Raw genomic sequence first — 18,348 nt, 5'->3', positions numbered from 1 at the left:
AGAGGCACGCAGCAGAGTAGCTAAGCAGGGGAGATGGAGGAGGAGGAAGATTAGGAGGCTGCATTGTGGCATCCCGCACAGACACTGAGTGATGCAACCATGACAAGCATTGTACAGTATTCATAGCCACATCTGTGGCTGTGACCTGCAGCGGTCGTGGGTCTGCAGTTCACAGGGATGGCAAGGGTTGCCTCGCCTGGGTCTTTGTTGAGACCCCAAAGGATGACACAACACACTTTATCTGGCAACTATGTTAAAAATGACTGAGTACAGGTAAAAATTGCAATAATTTGACTAGTACATGCATGTACAGGCACATGCGTGATCAACATGTGTTAGACTGGGAATCTTACTGCACTAAAATGCAGACTAGCGGGCGTCGCCAAAGACTGTCCGCCCCATCAACCACAACTGCTGCTTCTTCCTCCTCCGCCACTGTGGCAACTGTTCTCCCACAGGTCTCCGGCTGCAGAACCTCCACTTGTTTACACGCTACAGTCGCAGTGAGTAAGAGCACGTCAGCTGTTATGGTAGTGGACACCAAGCGCACCATCTCTTTCTCAATCCATCATAAGATCCCCGCCTGCACCTCTCTCACAGTCTAGCAGTTTTTCATGTTCAACCTACATCACCTTCTCTCAGAACAGCAGCCAGCCCTCGATCCCACAGTTGTGATCATGTAAAAGATTGTTTCCTCCTACACATGCCATAGCAAAGAGATTGAACCTCACTACCTCCAATCTGTTGACTACGGAAATTCTGCCTTTCCACCTGGTGGATAAAGACAGTTCCCAAAAACTGATTGCCATCGCAGTCCCCCAGTACCAGTTTCCCGGTCAACATTACTACTCAAATAAAGATGTGCATGCGCTACACCAGCATGTTGCAGACAACATCACCCATGCCTTGAAAAAATCTATGTTTGCCAGGATGCATTTCCTCACTGACACCTGGACAAGCCAGCATGGCCAGGGGCATTACATCTCGCTGACTGGGCACTGGGTGACTCAATTACACACCAGAAGATGGAGAACTAAACTAATAGACAACAGGGGTTGGAGAGCAGAACTACTAAACAGCTAGGGTGGGAGAACTAAACCACTACCCACCAGAGGATGGAGAACTAAACTAATAGACAGCAGGGGTTGGAGAACTAAACTTCTAAACATCCAGGGTTGGAGAACTAAACCACTACATACAAGGGGATAGAGAACTAAACTACTAGACACCAAGTCTTGGAATCCCCAAGGCCTGCGGGACAAACCTCTAAATCTAACACTTCCTCCACTGCTTCCTTCTCCTCAATCCGCTGTAGGGCCTCTACCTGCACCCTCAACATCTGCCTTAATGAGATACGCATTCAATCAGTGCAGAGAGAATCTCCCCCACCTCCGTACTGCGCAGCCAGCATGTATTGCTATAGAGATCTTTCGGTCTACCGATTGATCTGTGAAGTTGCGACATGGTTTAATTGAACTCTGCACATGTTGCAGAGACTGTGGCAGCAGTGATGAACCCTGGTGCAGTATTTCATTTTGCATAGCCTGGGCCAGAGCAGTACGGACGTTGTGCAAATCACACTTGCGGAGTGGACACAAATGAAGGACCTCTGCACCGTTCTGCACATTTCCGAAATGGCTACTAAGATGGTTAGCGCTGACGATGCCATCATCAGCATCAATATTCCGGTCATCTTCAAGTTGGAGCACACTTTGAATAGTCAGTGGGAGGAGGTGGTGGTCCCAGAGGAAGAGGAGGAAGAGGTGGAAGCAGAGGAGGATGCGGAAGGATAACAATATCTCTAAGCTCCAAGCCATCATCGCACAGGCGGTTGTCATGGGAGAGTGGATTACAGTGATCAAGGGGACTCATGGTACCAGATAAACTGTTAGTGAAGGTGCAGGAGCTGAGGAACAAATGGAAGAGGATGAGGAAGAGGTAATGGGCGCACAACAGTTAGGAGATGAAGAGGATAAATAATGATCCCCACTTTGTTGTCCGTGGTTGTTGGGAGGGGAAAGAGGAAGCAAACTTGAGTGTTATCCCGCCACCAACACACCATGGACTTGGACTTCATGGAAGAGACTGATCCATGAGTGCCTTCTTGCTGCACTATCTGCAACATGATTGTTGACCGTATTGCTAGGATTCTGACTTTTGGGTTGCCACTCTGTTCGATCCACGGTGCAAGAGCAAATTTTTCCAGATGTTCCCCCCCTGGAAAGGGACGCACCCATGCTGGAGTATTAAAACATACTTGAAGACAAGCTTGAGAGAAACAATTACAAGCTCAGATGTGGCCTTGTTTATGTAGCATGGAAGTAACAGAAAAAAATTTGATTTTATAATGTGAACCCCCTGGATGGAGTAGCATATCAGCACCAAAGAATTAAAAGCTGAAATGTGGTCTGCTATATGTAGCACGGTAGTAAGACAGCATAGTTAGATTTTATTATGTGAACCCCTGATTGGAGAACAATATCAACATCAAAAAATTACAAGCAAAGATGTGGCATGCTTTATGTATCACGGTAGTAACAGAAGAAATTAGATTTTTACTGTGGACAAAGCCTGTATACAGCAGAATACATGCGCCAAAAATTACAAACTGAGATGTTGCCTGCTGTATGACGTTAATAACAAAATAAATTAGATTTTTTTTACTGTGGACAAGCTCTGGATATAGCTGAATTTCAACGTCAGATAGTTACAAGCTGAGATGTGGCCTGCTGTATCATGTTAGTAACAGAAGAAATTAGATTTTTTTTACTGTGGACGAGGCTTGTATACAGAAGAATATATGCACCAAAAAATTTCTAGCTGAGATGTGGCCTGATGTATCACATTAGTAACGGAAGAAATTAGACAATTTTTTATTGTGGGCAAGCTCTGGATACAGCTGAATTTCAGCACCAGAAAATTACAAGCTGAGATATGGCCCGCTGTATCACGTTAGTAACAGAAGAAATTAGATTTTTTACTGTGGGCGAGGCCTATATACAGCAGAATATATGCGCCAAAAAATTTCAAGCCGAGGTGTGACCTGCTGTATCACATTAGTAACAGAAGAAATTAGATTTTTTTACTGTGGACAAGCTCTGCATGCAGATGAATTTCACTGCGAGAAAAATACAAGCTGAGATGTGGCCTGCTGTATTACGTTAGTAACAGAAGAAACTAGATTTTTTACTGTGGACGAGGCTGTAGCATCGGCGTCTCTGCCTCCTGCCCGGCAGAGACGCCGTCCCTCTTACCGCCGCGGTCCTGCCCCGGCATCTTCTGGCCTCCCTGAAGCTGTGCTGGTGCACGTAGCTTCCCTGGCCCTGTGCTTAGGGCGCGCGCGCTCCTGCCCTCTTAAAGGGGCCGCGCGCGCCGTCCTAAGAAGTCCCCGGCCAATGGCCTGAGGACTTCCCCTATAAATGGCAATATGGAGGTGCCCATGCAAGGTTGTTGCTCTATATGCTAAACTCTGCATCAGCCCACAGGTCCCGCTGCCTGTCTGACTACCAGTCTAGTCCGTCTGACTATCAGTTCAGTCTGCCAGCTTGATTACCAGTCCAGCCCGACAGTCTGCTTACAGCCCAGTCTGCTAGTCTGTCTATGGGCTTGGCCAGTCCGCTTATCCGGAGCCTCCACCTGCTACCTGTCTCCGCCTGCCAAGGACACTCTCCAGCCCAACGGTCTGCCTCCGGTCAAACCCGCCAGTCTGTCTATGGGCTAGGCGAGCCTGCCTACTTGGAGAACTTGCCTGTTACCTGGAGACTCCTGCCTGCACCTGCCGTGTATACCTGACAGCCTACCTAGAGGCTCCCGCCCGTCACTCGCCGTGACCACCTGATAGCCTACCTAGAGGCTCCCTCCCGTCACTTGCCGTGACCACCTGACAGCCTACCTAGAGGCTCCTACCCATCACTCGCCGTGACCACCTGATAGCCTACCTAGAGGCTCCCTCCCGTCACTTGCCGTGACCACCTGACAGCCTACCTAGAGGCTCCTGCCTGTCACTTGCCGTGACCACCTGACAGCCTACCTAGAGGCTCCTGCCTGCACCTGCCATGTATACCTGACAGCCTACCTAGAGGCTCCTGCCTGTCACTTGCCGTGACCACCAGACAGCCTACCTAGAGGCTCCTGCCGGCACCTGCCGTGTATACCTGACAGCCTATCTAGAGGCTCCTGCTAGTTTCCTGCCTTGTCTGCCAGCCCGTCTGCCCGGATCTCTCGTCAGCCTGCCTGCCGTGCTCATCTGCTGTACCGATCAGTCTCTGCCTTCTGACCCATGGGAGTCACCTGCTCTAATACAAGGTCGGTCCCCAGAGTAGCACCTTGTCCCTCTGCTCGGTCCTTCCCTGGTCACGGAGTTGATTGAGCCACCGTACGGCCTTGGTCGGTCCGAGTTGATACCTAGTTACACCCCTCTGGTCCCTCCTTGCACCGCAGCACAGAGGTTCCACCACCCGGATCCTTAACAGAGGCCTGTATACAGCAGAATATATGTGCCAAAAAATTTCAAGCTGAGATGTGGCCTGCAGTTTCACTTTAGTAACAGAAGAATTTAGATTTTTTTTTACTGTGGGCGAGCTCTGGATGCAGCTGAATTTCACCACCAGAAAATTACAAGCTGAGATGTGACCTGCTGTATAATGTTAGTAACTGAAGAAATTAGATTTTTTACTGTGGACAAGGCCTGTATACAGCAGAATATATGCATCAAAAATTTAAGCTGAGATGTGGCCTGCTGTATCTGTAACGACCGGAACGCCGGTCGAATGTATATGAGGAATACGGCGCTGCTATGAATGACTCCGACCTTGTATAGTGGCAGAACACTTTCTTTTTACTGATCACAAGAATGACAAGGTTAAACAATTCTACAAAATATGGGCCACAACAGCCACTAACACAAATTACAAGTTATGCAGCCCGAGAGAGCCCAAGTGCCAATCTCGCGGGGATGAGACAATCTACCCCTGGGCTATGCAGCTCCCACCCTTATTCAGTACAGGGCCTACCCAGGACATTACCGCAGACGTGGCACGTGGTCCTCCCAGGAATATAACCTTACACCCCCCTACCACACTAATACAATGGGATCTGGGTACCCTTGTTTTCCCCTTAGAGAACACTCATATATATTTTACCAACGCATTACCTATACAGTGTACAGTTTCTCTTCTTACAAGAGCAAAGAGAAATCTCTCAAACTTAATTCATTTGCAAACAGTTAACAAACTAAACCTTTAACTAGACTCTGATCTCCGGCCACAGGGTTTGATCAGCTTCTCCTCCTCACCAAGCTCTCCAGCAAAGTGTAGTTCACAACAGGGCTCCTTTGTAGTATCCACGTGCACAGTCTTAAGGCCCCGTCACACTTAGCGACGCTGCAATGACCCCGACAACGATACAACCTGTCAGGGGTCGTTGCTGCGTCGCTATGTGGTCGCTGGTGAGCTGTCAAACAGGTAGGCTCACCAACGATCAGGGGAGCAGCGGCATCGTGTAAAGAATCTTTCCACGATGTCCTGCTCCTGGTTACGAGCCTGCTGAAGCAGGAGCAGGCTGGTAACTATGGTAAACATCGGGTGACTAGGGGCACACGGGCTCCTAGTAACCCTTTGTTTATCATGGTTACCACTCTGCTACAGTGAGCGGGAGGTTACCGCTCACTTTAGCAGGCTCGCAACCATGATAAACAACGGGTTACTAGGAGCGCCTGTGCCCCTAGTAACCCGATGTTTACCATAGTTCAAGCCTGATCGCTGCTCCCGCTGGTCACACACAGCGATGTGTGCTGACCAGCGGGAGAGCAACGACCAAAAAATGGTCCAGGACACTTTGCAGCGATCAGCGACCTCACAGCAGGGGCCTGATCGCTGCAAAGTGTCACACATAGCGACATCGCTGGTGAGGTCGCTGTTGTGTCACCAAAACCGTGACACAGCAGCGATCTCGCTAGCGATCTTGCTATGTGAGACGGGGGCTTAAGTATACCAGATCCTTTACAATCTCTGTATCAAGCCTGCTCAGTTCATCAGCAGTGATATACACCAGGCAGTTCTCAGCACACTGGAATCACTAACTAGCTTTCCCTAACTGACTACACAGTTGGTGACCGGTCACATATCTCAGTTACTCACAAGGCACAACTTCTCCTTGAAGACACAGTCTGGCTCCAGTCTGTATAATCTCTCCCACGTCAAACAGCATTAGACGCACGTCGCCTTCTCTCTCTGGACTTCCTGGATCTCTCTTTTCCCGGGCTTTTCCTTTACTTGTTCCTTGCTGACTCCTAATGGCCGGACTAAGTCATTGCAGGAGAAATTTACACTGTCATAAATATGAGCTCATTACCAGAAAGACATGTCAACATGTTACACTCCACCCCACTCACAATTTGGCGTCCCGACAAATGGTTTCGTACCACTCATATGTAACACATACTCCTCAGGATTATATCGTATCGGGGGAACACCAGCTGTGCTCCTCTCCGATCTCCGCAAACCAGTACCTGCCGATCTCGATGGAGGGTCTACCACATCTAGTGGAACAGTAACATCAGGGACGGTGTCTGGAACACCTGGAACTTGCACTATCGGACTCTGCACATCCGATGGTCTCACCCCGAAGTCATCCCAACAGTTGCATTCAAAATTGTCCGGTGCTACTGTCGTAGGTGGCGCAGGTGACTCTGGGTGACAGGCAGGTGAGTCGGACATACACCTCTTTAGCCAGTTCCGGTGCATTGTGCGACGGGGTCCAATGCACCCTTCGGGAACCACTGTGTACACACTTCCCCCTGGCTAACCAACAGAGAGCAACCGAACAACAAAGATCAAAAAGTAGACAATATTCCTTAAAAAAACTTTAATGAATCATGGTTAGGCCATTAGGTGGCACTGCATGGAGAGACGCTCACACAACAATGATGTACATTGGGGGACATGCATTATCCCTGTATGTTATGAACATGGCGTAAATCAATACAAAATATAAGCAGCATCGTACATAATCATCTGAGCAAAAATAATCACATCTTTCATAATACAATTGTAACAGTACACCAATTCATTTAATTTATAATAGCTCTAAGCTAAAAAAGTGCCTTAGTGCAATAAATACTGAAACAATGAAGTATCATTTCCTGGTATGTGTACAAAAGCACAAACAATTGATCAGTCAGAGTCGTAATATCCATAGGATGCAACGATGCCTTAGTATAATATATACCAGATCGATACAGTGCCATGCAACTTCATAACTGTCAAGTTAAATAATCCAAGATGGAGGTAAACCAGTATATCTATTTGTATATGACATAGTGACCTGTGCTGTCTATAGATATCAACAGACAGTATAAGCAACATGGCACATAATCAATCAAATGTTATATATCTTTTATATTGGTATTATATCTCATAGCACATATGTAACATTACACGTCATTGTTTTTATAAATACATTGTAGAATGTGCTGCCTTCCACTGGCATGTGCATACCTATGTGATCCACCAGAGCTGTGCGGCGCCTACCCCGATGCGCGTGATCCTGTACACGGTCTTTTACTATCCGGTGGATTTCACGCAACCTTCGGCGATGATCCTGGACCCACTCACTGGCTGTACGATATTCTGGTTCATCGGGTACAGTGAGACTAAGCTCTTCAATCTCTCGCCCAGGCCGACCGAACATCATCGCGTACGGAGTGAATCCTGTGGTGCTATGGACCCGATTGTTATAGGCCCACATAAGTTCTGGGAGGAACTCAGTCCATCGCTCCTTCTGCCTCTGTTCAAGCATTCTCAGCATCTGGAGCAAGGTTTGGTTTAACGGTTGAACCGTTCACAGGCCCCATTTCCCTGCGGATGGTAGGGTGTTGTCCGGAATTGCTGAATCCCATAGACTTGCAGCAACTCCGTTATGAGCTGACCTTGGAAGCAAGCACCTTGATCTGAATGTATCCTTTGAGGACACCCATAAACCTGGATGAAATGCTTACAAATTGCCTCTGCTGCAGACTTAGCAGTCTGATCTTTGGTGGGGACAGCGACCGCAAACTTAGTAAAGTGATCAGTCATGACCAGACATGAATGATGACCACTTCTGGCATACCCAATTGACAAATAATCCACCATTAGCACTTCCAGTGGGGCAGACGTCACGATTGTCTGGACAGGAGCCCTCTGCTCTGGGGACTTATTCAGCTCACATGCCCGGCACCTACCACACACCTCTCTCACAACTTCTTCTAAGCCAGGCGTGTACACGTACCGGTGCAGCCAACGATAAGTCTTCTCAGGCCCGAAATGTGTACCCCGCGTATGAGCTTCCTGGGCAATGTCTGGAGCCACTGAATCTGGAATTACTACCTGCCAACGGTACCCCAGCTCTGCTGCTATGTAGATCCAGTGATACAGTATCCCCTCCGCTATGACCAATTGATCCCATTGCCTTAGCAGCTTTTGTCCTTAGGCTCCCAGCCGGGCTATTGCTCTCCCATAGGGCCAGGACTTTTGACTCAGCCATTTCTTTACTCGTGACAGTTCGGAGTCTGCGTCCTGTAACTCAGCCCACTCTTGACGAGTCTTGCCCAGCATCGTGGCGACCCGTGTCGCCACCCCACTTGAACGTGCCACGTCTGCGAACACAGGCAGTCGCCTCAAATCGGGGATCTCAGTATCCTCGAGGTCTTCATCCACCCCATGCTCTGGTGCGCCTCGGGTCACTCGTGATAATGCGTCAGCATTGGAGTTCTCTTTACCCGAACGGAACCGAATGCCCTAATTAAACTTGGACATCCGAGCTACCCATCTCTGCTTCAGGGCTCCAAGCTTAGCGTTTTCCAAGTGTGCAAGCGGATTATTGTCCGTCATCACGAGAATCTCAGAACCAGCCAGATACTCTGCAAACTTCTCAGTCATGGCCCACACCAGGGCCAACATCTCCAGCTTAAACGGGCTGTAATTGTCCGGGTTTCGCTCGGTGTCCCGTAGAGACCGGCTAGCATACGCGATGACCCTTTCATACCCATCTTGTTCTTGGGCTAACACAGCTCCCAGACGATGGAGACTTCCATCCGTGTACAGGGTGAACGGTTGGTCAAAGCGAGCATACGCCAATAAAGGTGCCTGTACAAGGGCGGCCCTGACCCGATCAAATGCCTGTTGCTGTCGGTCAGTCCACCGAATTGGCTGATTCTTGGGCCCCTGTGCCGTCCCTCTCAACAACTCATTCAGTGGTTCAACCACCTTAGCAAAGTCTTTCACAAACCGACGGTAGTATCCTGCTAAACCAAGGAATGCTCGTACTTCTCTCACGGTCTTGGGACGGGGCCAACCCTGAATGGCCTCAATTTTACTCGGTGCTGGTCGCACACCCTCAGCAGACACCACATGCCCCAGATACTCGATCTGTGTCTGGAACAAGTGACATTTCTTTGGCTTGATCTTAAGTCCATTGTCTCTCAGTCGGTGCAACACTTGCCGGAGCTTCTTCAGGTGGGCGTCGAACGAATCTCCAAATATAATCACATCATCCAAATAGATCAGCACGGACTCGAAATTGTAATCGCCCAAGCAGTATTCCATTAACCGCTCAAATGTTCCTGGAGCATTAGTCAGTCCGAAGGGCATTCGATTAAATTCATACAGTCCCATTGGCAAGATGAATGCTGTCTTCTGCCTATCTAGAGCTGCCACGGGCACCTGCCAGTAGCCGCTGGCCAGGTCAAGAGTGGAGAAGTACTTCACCTTTCCAAGGGCAGACAGAGATTCCTCGATCCGGGGCAATGGGTAGGAATCACGCACTGTGTGCACATTCAGCTTACGGTAATCAACAGAAAACCGTATGGTCCCATCCTTTTTCCGGACCAGCACGACTGGTGCGGCCCAAGGACTTTGACTCGGCTGGATAATCCCATTATCCAGCATCTGCGCCAGCATTCCTTTGACCTCCTGATAAAGACTCGGTGGGATCTGGCGATATCTCTCTCGAATTGGGGGGGTGTTTCCCGTGGGTATCTCGTGCTCCACAGCCTTGGTGCAACCAAAGTCTTCATCTCCCCTGGAGAAGGCAGCCTGATATTCCCACAGTGCAGCCTCCAGTCTGCGAGCCTGTTCGGGAGTCAACTGGGACTCATCTACTCCCATGATTTCCATAATCCTTTTGCCATTCCACTCAGGCGTGGGGGATTCTTCAGCTGCTGTCTGCATCGACAAGGTCCAGGCGGTCCGGCTGTCTTCCCTCAGTGTGAACTGGCTTTTGGGGATGACCCCTTCACCACACACATACACGTCAGCCAGCTTCGTGCCCACTGTCAAAGTCACCTCATGATTCTGCAGATTCAGACATCTCACTGGTACACTTCCATCTTGCACAATGGCCAGTGTTCGGGCTATCATCGGGCTATCTGTATCTTCTTACCATCCCGCCGGTACCAGAATCACCTCTACACCATTCAGTTTCCTGTGCGTCCCTACCGGCATCAGCACAAGCTTCTCTTGACCCAGAGCGATTACAACGGCAGAGCCGCATGGGACATACACTGCTCCCACTGCTCTTCCTTCAGCCGAGCTCTTTTGAATGCCGCACGAACGGACCACCTGTTGCAGGGCCCTCTGAGTGGCTTTGTGGGGTGTCGCTCGTTTCCAGTATCTCAGACCATCACGCTCAAACAAAAGGGAGTCCAGTTCTCTCAGGATATTCATTCCCAGAACCACCGGGAGATTCGGCCTCGCCTGAGTCTTCACGAGCACGACTCCTTTGGTTTCCAACTCCTGGCCACACAGCTGTACTCTCATCCAAGCGATGCCTGCCACTGGAATTTCTTCATTATTAGTGGTCATCAGCTTTAGCAGGTGTCCTGACTCCGTTTTGACAGTCTCTTCGAAGTGCGTCTTGAAAAATTCCATCTGCATGGTCGTCACCTCCGATACGGTATCCACCAAGCACGCCATCTTCTTTCCTGCAAACTGCACATCCAACGTGGGACTCTCTGCAATCAGATCCTCGGAACAGACATTGGGCGCTGATTTTCGTTCCTGCCTTGCCGTATGCCCAACTACAGCAAGGGCCTCTCTTTTACCGATGGCGGAACTTCAGCTGGCAGACTCCTCGGGCAGTACCGCTGCATATGCCCCAGTTCTCGGCATCGCCAACATTGAACTGATCTTCTTGCCCTACCTCCGGATGCCTCAGGTCTAGGAGCAGTCGGCGTCCTCCGTGAGGTATAGGGGGGTTGATCATAAAGGGGAATAGAGGGGTTCGTCAAGGCCGAGCATATCGGAGGCGTCCCTCGAACTTGCATCTGCTGTACCTGTTCCGTCAGGTTTTCCATGGTTTTCTGCAAAGCAGCCAGCTGTGCCCGAACAGGATCTGGTCTCGGCTCTCCTGTGTTAGCCACTTGCAGGCTACTCCACTGCAGAGCAGGCTTCACTTCCAAAGTCCGTGCTACCGCCTCTTCCTGTATTTCGGCATAGGTGACACCAGGGGTATTCCGCGCCTTCAACAACAATTCGCTCCTTAGCGCCTCACTCCGTATCCCCTCGATGAACTGATCCCGAAGAATGCTGTCGACATCGGATTCAGTACCCACGGTTACAGGTGATTTCTTTTTGATCTCTTGATGCAGTTCCTCCAGCCGTATAGCATACTGGATCAAGCTTTCTCCGTCTCTCTGGGTCCGGGCGAAAAACTGTACTCGTAGTTGCCCTGCCGCTGCCACGTGATCAAATACTTTCCCTAGTATCCGGATGATGTCGTTGACCATCTTTCGCCTATCCTCAGGTTTTAACAAGACAACTTTACGGGCATCCCCCTCCAGAGCATTCAGCGCGACTTCCGGTTGCAGCTGAGAGCTGACACCGTGCAAGGCAATGGCATTCTTCAACCTGCCTACCCAGTCACTGAACAGCAAGTTATACCCATCAAACTTGGCCAGGTGGTTAAGTAGTGCGCCCGTTGCAGAGCAACCAACTAACCGATCCCTACCAATCTCAATGGGAGAAGGGGCGTGGAGTACTTCAGCTGACGCGGCAGTACCTTCCGCGCTACTGTCACCATTCATGGCGAGCACCGTATCTTGCCGACTACGCCAAGATGTAACGACCGGAACACCGGTCGAATGTGTATGAGGAATACGGCGCTGCTATGAATGACTCCGACTTTGTATAGTGGCAGAACACTTTCTTTTTACTGATCACAAGAATGACAAGGTTAAACAATTCTACAAAATATGGGCCACAACAGTCACTAACACAAATTACAAGTTATGCAGCCCAAGAGAGCCCAAGTGCCAATCTCGCGGGGATAAGAAAATCTACCCCTGGGCTATGCCGCTCCCACCCTTATTCAGTACAGGGCCTACCCAGGACGTTACCGCGGACGTGGCACGTGGTCCTCCCAGGAATATAACCTAACACCCCCCTCCCACACTAATACAATGGGATCTGGGTACCCTTGTTTTCCCCTTAGAGAACACTCATATATATTTTACCAACGCGTTACCTATACAGTGTACAGTTTCTCTTCTTACAAGAGCAAAGAGAAATCTCTCAGACTTAATACATATGCAAACAGTTAACTAACTAAACCTTTAACTAGACTCTGATCTCCAGCCACAGGGTTTGATCAGCTTCTCCTTCTCACCAAGCTCTCCAGCACATCCAGGTGTCAGCAGGAATTAGAATCAATCTCAGTCTCAAAGTGTAGTTCACAACAGGGCTCCTTTGTAGTATCCACGTGCACAGTCTTAGTATACCAGATCCTTTACAATCTCTGGATCAAGCCTGCTCAGTCCATCAGCAGTGATATACACCAGGCTGTTCTCAGCACACTGGAATCACTAACTAGCTTTCCCTAACTGACTACACAGTTGGTGACCGGTCACATATCTCAGTTACTCACAAGGCACAGCTTCTCCTTGAAGACACAGTCTGGCTCCAGACTGTATAATCTCTCCCACGTCAAACAGCATTAGACGCACGTCGCCTTCTCTCTCTGGACTTCCTGGATCTCTCTTTTCCCGGGCTTTTCCTTTACTTGTTCCTTGTTGACTCCTAATGGCTGGACTAAGTCATTGCAGGAGAAATTTACACTGTCATGAATATGAGCTCATTACCAGAAAGACATGTCAACATGTTACATATCACGTTAGTAACAGAAGAATTTAATTTTATTTTTACTGTGGATGAGCTCTGGATACAGCTGAATTTCACCGCCAGAAAATTTAAAACTGAGATGTGGCTTCCTTTATGTATCAAGGTAGTAACAGAAGAAATTGGATTTTTTACTATGGATGAAGCCTGTGTATAGTAGAATATATGCGCCAAAAAATTTCAAGTTGAGATGCGGCCTGCTCTATCACATTAGTAACAGAAGAAATTTGAATTTTTTACTGTGTACAAGCTCTGGATACAGCTGAATTTCAAAGGTGTACTCCTGCATGCAGCACAATATCAGCAGTGGACAGCAGAGTTCTATGCAGAAATGTGCCCTGCTGTCTCTGTCTGGACCACACTAATAGCAAAAGCAATTGATCTGCTGGAAGGTCAATTTCAAAGTCACACAGGATCCTATCTGTCTGAATTATCTGACTTAGAAGCAAACACCTAGCTAACTATCTCAAATCTCTCAGTATCCAGGACCAGCGTCAGGAGCAGCCTCTCAGCCCTATTATACTGACAAAATGGCACTAAAACAACATGTCCACTCTCTATATGAAAAGGGACATGTGACTTCAGCAGCCAATGACAGAAGCCCTTGTGTCTGGACGTTGTGGATGGTTCCTGCGCCCTGATTGGCTTGCCGGAATCGGCACATATTAAGTTAAGAAAAAAAGGATTAACATCCCGCTACTCTGAATGCTCCCAACACCTCCCCTCATCAAACACGTCCCCCCGCTCATCATACAGCATCACTACCCTACTACTCTAGGCAGAGTCCTAATAAATACTGTAGTGGAAATGCGATCATTTCCCGCACTTTTGCCGAATTGGGCCGATTTTCTGTAAAAACACTCGGCTGTCCTATCACGAATCCGAATGTGCAATGTTCGTGCCGTGTCAGAGACAGGTGCGCCACCAGGGACAAACAGAAACCAATCTGCATCACAGATTATAATACATTTATTGGTGGCATTGACATGTCAGACCAGGTGCTTCAACCATATCGGGTGAAGTGGAAGACCAGGACCTGGTATAAAAAGGTAGCAATCTACCTAATCCAAATTGTACATAAAACAGTTTTGTCCCGTACAAAGAAAAGTATTTAGGTTTCAGAGTCCTCAGTGGTTGATACCTTTTAATGACAAACTGAAAAGATGGTAACAAGTTGCAAGCTTTTGAGACTACTCAGGCCTCTTCATCAGGCTAGTACAACCCAAAATCTGAAGAGTTGCATATTTATACACAGTAGGACACAGAAATAATGCAATAGATGAGACAGGTGATGAAAAGCAGAGCTATTACTATGGGAGAGATAAACAGTTCTGGCTGTAAATATTTTAGCTGTTCATAGATAAGGAGTGTGAAGATTTTATTGTCCTGTGTCTAGGTCCAGAAGACTGATGGGCACATCGCCTTAGTTGATGCAGAACGACATAAATCCATGCGACACATTCATTCCTGCTCTGAAGGTGTCAAAGGTCACCAATAGATTGCACTTAGCGCCGTAGTATTTGTTATTGTTTTATTATTATTATTACATAGTGCAGGCAGATACACACAGAGCCTGCTTACTACCAGCAGCTTTTTTTATATCCTGTGTGAAGAGCCAGTGTGTTTTTTTGGTTTTTATAAGTAATAATAATTAGTGTTGAGCGAGCATGCTCGACACTGCTCGTTACTCGCCCGAGCATCTCACTACTCGGGATGTTCGGTGAGCACCGAGCATTTCCGGGTTACTCGGGCGGGAGCTCGGGTCTCCGCACTGCACGTTTGGCGCTCTTTACAGAGCCAATGAACATGCAGGGATTGCCAGCCAGTCACTGTAATGCCGCAGCCATGTTGTTTCTGGGCATTACAGTGATTGACTGGCCGCACAGCGTCACCTCAAGTATTTAAAACCGGACGCCGCCATCTTGGACACAGTCGCTCCGGATCAGACAGTGTAGGGTCAGTACTGCAGAGCTAGGGTGAGATTTATACTGCAAAATAGTTAGTGTAGGGTCTCTAAAGCCTGCCAAATCAAACAAACAGTCCTTCTCAGGACTAATATCCATCCCAGATATCAGGCAGGCTGTATAGGAGATGCAGTGGTTATACCAACAAACACTGCATTACAGTCCTGTGTGCTCCTGCTGGTCAAATTTCTAGACTTAGCCCCAGGTCTCAGGGGCCAGGAAAAATCCTTTTTTTTTCATCTAAATCCTGTTATTGTTTTTTTTTCCTCAGTCAGACTGTACAAATACTCATCTTATTAACCTTTTGTTATTCCCCCCCGCCCCCCCAAAAAAAATTGAGTGTGTCTGTGAGTGTTCAGACACAAATATATCTGTTTAAAAGAGTCTGGTGTAGGCCAGAGAACTAGAACTGTGGTTTCCCTTTTCCACTGTTCAAATCTGGGTGTTATCAACCTGCTTGCCTTTCTTCTATAAAAAAAAACAGTTTGAGTGTGTCGCTGACTGTTCAGACACCAATATATCTATTTTAACAAGTCTGGTATACACCAGGAAATTATAACTGTGGTTTTGCAGTTCCACGGTTCAAATCTCTGCATTATCCACTTTTTTGTGTTTTTTGCATAAAAAAAAAACATTTTCAGTGTCTCTCTGACTGTTCAGACACCAATATATCTGTTTAAAAGAGTCTGGTGTAGGCCAGAGAACTAGAACTGTGGTTTTCCTCTTCCACGGTTCAAATCTCCTTTTTTATTACCCTTTTGCCATTGATAGTGCGAGTGTAAGCTATTTTACTTCATTTACAGTGGGCAAGGTGCGTGGCAAGGGACGTGGAACTGGACGTTCTGGTGATGGTGCGTGCAGAGAAAGGGGATGTTGGCCAAGGTGAAAATGTGCCACAACCAACAGCCACATCTTCTTGCTCCCAGTTCTTGACCGAATTACTAGGGAAGCACACAACAACAAGACCACTATTGCGAACTAATCAGTGTGAACAGGTTATTAATTGGATAGCAGATAATACTTCCAGTCACCTTGGCACCACCACCTCCGGTTTGTCTTCCAGATGGGCAAGTGTTAGTAGCAGTGAGTCTCGACCGCATACTCCTCCTCACCCTGATGCTCCTTCCTCCCACCATGCCGAGTTTCGTCAGACAGCAACTGATCCCACAGTTGGACACTCTGAAGGGCTGTTCACTGGTCCATTTCCATATTTTTGCCCTTCGCCTGCTCCGCTTGAAGTGGTGGAAAAGGAGATCCCATGTTGCGGTGGCCAAATATTTGAACAGCCACGGCCACAGGAAGACGACGCTGGCAATTTGTCACAAGAGGTGGACGATGACGAGGCACAATTGCCACAAAGTGAGGAAGAGGACCGTGGTCCGGAAGTGGAAGAGGAGGAGGTGGTGGATGATCTAGTAACTGACCCAACATGGCAGAAGGACACGCAGAGCAAGGCCAGCAGCACACAAGGGGACGGAGGCAGAGTACCCCAACAGGCAGGAAGAAGCAGTGTGGTTGCCGCAGACAGAAGGCAGGCAACCGTTCCCTGTAACACCAACATGAGGGACGTTGCCAGTACAACCGGTAGGTCTTCCAGAGTCTGGAATTTTTTTAAAGACTTTACTAATAACCCCAAACAGGCCATTTGTACCACATGCCAGACCAGCATCAGCAGGGGTGACAAAACTACCAGCCTGACCACCACCAGCATGATCAGGCACATGTCAGCAAAGCACCCGACCTTGTGAGGCGAACCCCAGGGTCCACGACCAGTGTTAACGGGTGTCACCACTGCTTCCTCTGCTGTTGTGTGTGTAAGATAACCCCCTGTTGTGCGTGCAAGGCAATCCCTTGTCCATACAGCATGCAAAGATGCCCCTCCTCTCAGTATTCACTTGTTATGGCAGTTTCTCAAGAAACAGCATCAACGTCTACGTCCATGTCCCACCGCAGCGTTCAATTGTCCATATCCCAGAGCTTTGAACCAAAGCGCAAATTCGCAGCCAAAGCCCCACAGGCCACAGACCTAAATTCGCACATTTCACGACTGCTTGCGTTGGAAATGCTTCCTTTTAGGCTGGTGGAGACGGAATCCTTCCGCAACCTTATGGCGGTGGCCGTCCCTCGGTACTCGGTCCCCAGCCGACACTATTTTGCCCGGTATGCCATCCCCGCACTACACAAGCATGAGTCCCAAAACATCTGCCGGGCCCTCAACAACGCAGTTACTGGGAGAGTCCACCTGACAACGGACACGTGGAGAAAGTGCTTGAGGCCAGGGACGGTACATCTCCCTGACGGCACAATGGTTAAACATAGTGGAAGCCAGGACCCAGTCGGACCTTGGGACGGTACACATCCTCCCCACACCGAGGATTGCGGGACCTATGTCAGTCAGAGTTGCCCCCACAGTGTACAGCTCCTGCGCAACATCCTCCTCCTCCTCCTCATGTTCAGCCTTCATATCAGATATCACCACATCAGTTACAAGCTGGAAGCACTGCAGTACTGCCTCCGCCAAGCGGCAACAGGCTGTGCTGAAACTCATAAGCTTAGGTGATAAACCTCACACTGCTTGAGAGTTGTGGACAGCTGTGAAAGAGCAGGCAGATCTGTGGCTGAGACCGCTGAACCTACATCCAGGCATGGTCGTGTGTGACAATGGCCGTAACCTGGTGGCGGCTCTGAGGTGAGGCGAGATCACACACGTACCATGCCTGGCTCATATGCTTAACCTCGTGGGTCAGCGGTTTCTTAAATCGTACCCCGAGTTGCCAGATCTGCTCGACAAAGTACACCGCCTGTCAGCTCATTTTCGCAAGTCGGCTACAGCTTCCACCGCCCTTGCTGTGTTGCAGCAGTGTTTGCAGCTTCCGGCACACCGACTGGTGTGTGATATCCCCACACGTTGCAACTCTACCCTCCACATGTTGCAAAGGATTTGTGAGCAGAAGAGAGCAGTTGTGGAGTACCAGCTGCAACAAGGCCGTCGATATTCAGGTCAGACTCCACACATAAGACCTCAGGAGTGGACCTGGATGTCTGACATATGTACTATCCTGACAAACTTTGAGGAGTCCACCAAGATGGTGAGTGGCGATGACGCCATCATTAGCGTCAGCATCCCACTTGTCTGTCTTTTGCAACGCTCTCTGCAGAGAATTAAAGAGGAGGCATTGCAGCCAGAGTATGATGAGATGGATCAAGAAGCTGTAGCGGGCGATTACACACAG

This window comes from Phyllobates terribilis, unplaced genomic scaffold (assembly GCF_046119375.1).
Source record: "Phyllobates terribilis strain yellow unplaced genomic scaffold, ASM4611937v1 Scaffold_8__6_contigs__length_399053987, whole genome shotgun sequence".
NCBI lineage: Eukaryota > Metazoa > Chordata > Amphibia > Anura > Dendrobatidae > Phyllobates > Phyllobates terribilis.
Note: the sequence above shows the minus strand (reverse complement) of the source record.